We start from the raw sequence: 6,000 nt of genomic DNA on the forward strand, positions 1-6,000 counted from the left end.
CAGTCAAGTCTAAACGGCCATTGACCTTCGTCTATGCTGGATGCACACACATTGCCCAAACTCGTACGGGACTCGGTAAGATTGTCTGCCGAGAGTAATGGGTGTAATGAGCAGGGGCACTATGAATGTAGTGTGTGGACATTAAGTTGGGAATATAGGTCCCACGGAGAGCGTGCAAGGGGTAAGTTTCTGCATTCACACTATCCTCTGTACTTTCGGTTGCTCAGATGGATAGAACGTCTGCCATAAGCAAGCGATCCGGGTTTCGAGTCCCGGTGAAGGCTGGCCGCGGTGGCCGAGCAGTTTTAGGCGCTTCAGTCCTGAAACCGCGCAACTGCTACGGTTGCAGGTTCGATTCCTGCCTCTGGCATGGATGTGTGTGATCTCCTCAGGTTAGGTAGGTTTAAGTAGTTCTAAGTTCTAGGGGACTGATGACCTCAGATGTTAAGTCCCATAGTGCTCAGAGCCATTTGAACCATTTTTTCCCAGTGAGGGCACACATTTTGAACAGTCCCCGTTGATGTATATCAACGCCTGTCGACAGTTTATGGTCTTGATTTAATTATCATTTCATACTTCCTTCCAGATGCTGTTTAAGCAAATTTAGCAGGAGAACTTCCGTGAAGTTTGGAAGGTAAGAGACGACGTACTGACAGAGGTAAAACTGTGATGATGGGTCTTGACTCATGCTTGGGTAATTCAGTTGGTGGAGCATTTCGACTCTCCCTCTGGCGCACAATTTTAATGTGCCTGGAACTTTCATATCACATCACATTCTGCTGCAGAATGTAAATTTCTAAGCTGCTGCCAGTTTCACTATACCTGCACCAGAAGTGACATTCTTCTATCTACAAATGAAACCAGAGTATGCCATCGCTGGCCGGGAGGCCCCACTCAGGGAAGTATGGGAGTCGAGTACCAGCCCACGAGCGGAGAAAATCTCCAACACCGCCGGGAATGGAACCCGGGCCTGCTGGCAAGCGACGCACCACTTTATCACCCAGCTAAGCAGGCGGACTGTGTATCTATCTAGAGCGGACTTACAATGGTTCAAGTGGCTCTGAGCACTATGGGACTTAACATCTGAGGTCATCAGACCCCTAGAACTTAGAACTACATAAACCTACCTAACCTGAGGAGATCACACACATCCATGCCCGAGGCAGGAATCGATTCTGCAACCGTAGCAGCAGCGCGGTTCCAGTCTGAAGGGCCTAGAACCGCTCGGCCACTCCGGCCGGCACTCACAATGGTCTCTATTGTTGGAACACTAATGTGTTTCAAATATTCTCCATGAAACTAAAATCTCTAAGTTTCCACCTAGTTAAAAATATCTTTTCAGAAGGATCGATGATTGCACTGGTTACATAATGTTCTGGTGGTACGTTAAAAATGTAGTCACAAAGTACAAATGAGGATAAAGTTCATCTTGTTAATGCTAAAATCACAACATATCATGCTGACTTTTATTAGAAAGTGCTTCACAAGTGCACAAAACTAGTAGGTGCAGTTCCCACCCTCTCCCGCTTGTAGACCTAAGAAGTATCAAAAGCGAAGACAGTGGTTATACGGCGCAGGTTCTACCAGTAAATGATTTGCAGATATCACTTTCACCGTATTTGCCACCAGGATTGACTCTTTTCGATCTGAAGCCAACTCGCAGTCGTCCTTAGTGGGGGAACATAACTAGTCATATGATACATACTTCACGACTAAAAGGTGAAAAGCAGAAAAATCTTTTGCAGTATTAAAATCCCCTCACCAAGGTTTCCACCTCTTTAAAAACGTCTTCTTCAGATGGATCAATGATAGAGTCTGCTTACATAATGTTATGGAGATACGTTAAAAACGTAGCTACAAGGCACAATCGAAGATAAAATTCACCTCTATAATAATAAAATCACAACACACTGTGTTGCCTCTAATTAGGACACTGCTTCACAACTGCGCAAGTTCACTAGGTGCAGTTGCCTCTTTCCGCGACCAGCACTACCCAACGCCTTGGCTCATACGAACTATGAAGTGTCGAAACAATGAAACAATGACAGTGGACCAACAGCAGAAGTGACACGCTTCGATTTAAAGCCAACTCGCAGTAGTCTTTAGTAAGGGAACACAATGGCGTAGGGTGAATGAGTTTCAAATATTCTTTATGAGGGGAAGATGAAAAACAGCCAGATCAGTTGCAATAGTAGAAAGGTTTATTAAAGCCCTTTTACCTATGTTTGGATGTCTATGAAATCGTCTTCTTCAGAAGTATCAATGATTCACACTGGTTACATAATGTTGTGGATTTAAGTTAAGAATATCACCATAAGGCACAAACGATCCACTTGTGCAGCTGTGGGGTCAGTGCGGCTGATTGCCAAATGAAGGGGCCCGGATTCGATTTCCGGCCTGCTCGTAGATTTTCTTTGCTCGGGGACTTGCTATTATGTTGTCATTATGTTCGTATTATCGTAACTGACTGTCCACTATTGAGATGGCTGAATGGGCACCTCAATAAAACCAATAAATTAAGGAAAGAAGGTAAAAACCACCTCCGTATTAATGATATCAGAACTCCTTCGTTAGTGCATTATGGGTACGTTTCTAACGCACCTCCAGAGCATTATGTAACCCTTTTCATTCACTGATCGTCCTAAAGAAGACGTTTTTAGGTGCAGCTGTGAAGCACTTTCTGATCACAGTAAACACAAAATGTTGTGAATTTATTACTTAAGCAAGGGAATTTTATCTTCGTTTCCGTTCATGGTTGCATTTTTAACGTACCTCTACTATGTTATGTAATCAATGTGAAACGTTTATCATTCTGTAGAAGAATTTTTAAAAATGTCTAAATGTAGATCAAGCCGTTTTAATGGACCTTTTACTACTGCAATAGATTTATCCGTCTTTCATCTCTTCCTCGCGAAGCTTGCGTTATGCAGTTGCTGCTTCTAGCCATGTTCAAGATTTTAGTTTCAGATAGCCCTGCTTAGTTGGGAGAGGGGAGGGGGGGGGGGGTATAAAAGTATCATTAGTCTAGCCTGGTTTGATACGACCCAACACGAGGTCCTCTCCTGTGCATACCACTTGAAACGAACGACCTCAATTATTTAGTCAGTATATCCAAATCTCTATGTCGACCTACAATTTTTTTATGAGGCAAGAAACGATCTTGGATACGGTGTTGAAGCTACTGTTTATTTGAAACTTCCTGGCAGATTAAAATTGTGAGCCTGACCGAGACTCGAACTCGGGACCTTTGCCTTTTGCGGGCAAGTAGTACTCTACCAACTGAACTACCCAAGCACAACTTTACTTCTGCCAGTATCTCGTCTCCTACCTTCCAAACTTTGCAGAAGCTCTCCTGCGAACCTTGCAGAACTAGCACTCCTGAAAGAAAGGATATTGCGTAGACATGGCTTAGCCACAGCCTGGGGGATGTTTTCAGAATGAGATTTTCACTCTGCAGATTAAAGCTGGAGTGCTGCACGGGGTGACCGCGAATTCCTGTTATCCCCATTAATAACCAAAGTAAACCCGTAAACGTGAATAAATAACAAGAACTACAGTGCCTTAGCGGAATTTTCTTGAGCTACGAATCGTGTCGATCTGCTAGTGAAAGGCCTTGCACCATTACAGAGTGAAGTGTATGAGACTGGACACTGCGAATAGCAACTGAGATGGACATGGCTTATTCCAAGTATTCATAGACCCGGGTAGACTGATTAGAGAAATAATACAGTATAGGGTGTTGCAAACAAAACGAGGTTTACTTCAAGTAAAAATGTAGAGGAGATGCCAACCTTTTCGTAGCTAACGTAAAGATGAAGCTTGCTGTTATCCCGCATTTGCTGTGTCGAAAGCCGATTGGTCACGTTTCGTGAAAGGACTACAAGCGCATCTCACTTTATCATTTCGAGGAGAAAAAAAATGTATTAATGCTATGGCAGATTCACATACAAAAGTTATAGTGAAACGGATTAGTGGATTAGTATTTGTGAAGCTTTGTATCTGTCTTCAGGGACCTCCAGGCACATTATTATCAAAAATAAAAAGGGAGTGCATAGTGACGAAAATACTATAGTCAGTCTACCAAAGTCTGGAAAAATAGATTTCATTCGAAGTGGTTTCTAACCAGCTACAGACATTAATTCATTGGTTTTGTTGGTCTCTTTGTGTGGACATAAACCAGGATATTTTGTTCCGACTGTCGAAATTATTTTAAGGAAATTTGTGGACAATGCAATTTCGGGCAACTCCGTTTCATATGATGTTTTTTAGAATACAGTATTCTTAATTTTCAGTAATCTGTGCATTATCAGTTTCCATTGGCACGTTTTACGAATTGCTATAAATATGCTCGGTATGCAGGAGATTAAGCAGAGCAGCGGCCAGTATCATTTCTTACGCCACCGCAATTCTCTCTAAGTAGAATTTGTAATTAATGTGACGTGCAAGAAAGTATTAATTTTACTTTCTGCAGGTGTGCCTGTTATAAGAAAAAACGTTTGTTTTCGTCATTTAAACATTTCCCTTTATTACAATGATTATGGAAAATGAACAAGGAACTGTATCATTGTTACTAATATAAAGATTGTTCCAAAAGTATCGTAAGAACTATACAATAGAACTATTATAAAGTGACGTCTGTGTAAGAAATATTTCATTTCAATAAATTAAAGTCACTACTCATGGAAGTCGTCTGTATTGTAACATCAAACACTGCCTTGATTTATTTTCCTCTTCCAGTCATCTTTGTCAGAATTACTTACGCAACAGTTTAACTCTTGATACAAACTTTGTCTTAATCAAAACATTGACACGCGGAGTTTTTTGTACGGCTTACGTCAGAGGTCCTCAAACGTTTTTACTGACGAGCCAACACTGACTTTGTGCGGCGACAACACGTGCCGCTTGTGTACCGATCTTATTGTAACCTACTTATATTGGCATGTTATGAGCTTCCAACACACTATAGCTATAGTAAGGGCGCGAAAAGTTGGCCACTGAGCCTCATAGCACTGAGCCATAAAAGTCGGCACCATTTGGAACACTTCGACTGTTCCTTGTTTCGGATTGTTGCCACTCTCAGTAAACCCCAAAGTTGTTCACTATTATTGCCTGACAAAGGGTTGTGTTGTCTGTGTAAGCAGATGATTCATTGGTAACAATAATAATACCATTAAATATATTATGCAAGAAAAGACAGGGCCACAACTGATTATTCAATGTTTTGAAAGCCATATTCTTCTACTCATTATGTTGCTGTTGTTGTGGTCTTCATTCCTGAGACTGGTTTGATGCAGCTCTCCATGCTACTCTATCATGTGCAAGCCTCTTAATCTCCCAGTACCTACTGCAACCTACATCCTTCTGAATCTTCGTAGTGTAGTTATCTCTTGGTCTCCCTCTACGATTCCCCCCCCCCCCCCCCCACCGCCCCGCTGCCCTCCAATACTAAATTGGTGATCCCTTGATGCCTCAGAACATGTCCCACCAACCGATCACTTTCTGGTCTAGTTGTACCACAAACTTCTCTTCTCCCCAATCCTATTCAATACTTCCTCATTAGTTATGTGATCTACCCATCTAATCTTCAGCATTCTTCTGTAGCACCACATTTCGAAAGCTTCTATTCTCTTCTTGTCAAAACTATTTATCGTCCGTGTTTCACTTCCATACATGGCTACACTTCATACAAATACTTTCAGAAATGTCTTCCTGACTCTTAAATCTATACTCGATGTTAACAAACTTCACTTCTTCAGAAACGCTTTCCTTGCCATTGCCAGTCTACATTTTATATCCTCTCTACTTCGACCATCATCAGTTATTTTGCTCCCCAAATAGCAAAACTCCTTTACTACTTTTAGTGTCTCATTTCCTAATCTAATACCCTCAACATCACCCGTCTTAATTCGACTACATTCCATTATCCCCGTTTTGCTTTTGTTGATGTTCATTTTATATCCCCCTTTCAAGACACTATCCATTCCATTCAACTGCTCTTCC

Source organism: Schistocerca gregaria, chromosome 6 (genome assembly GCF_023897955.1).
Source record: "Schistocerca gregaria isolate iqSchGreg1 chromosome 6, iqSchGreg1.2, whole genome shotgun sequence".
NCBI lineage: Eukaryota > Metazoa > Arthropoda > Insecta > Orthoptera > Acrididae > Schistocerca > Schistocerca gregaria.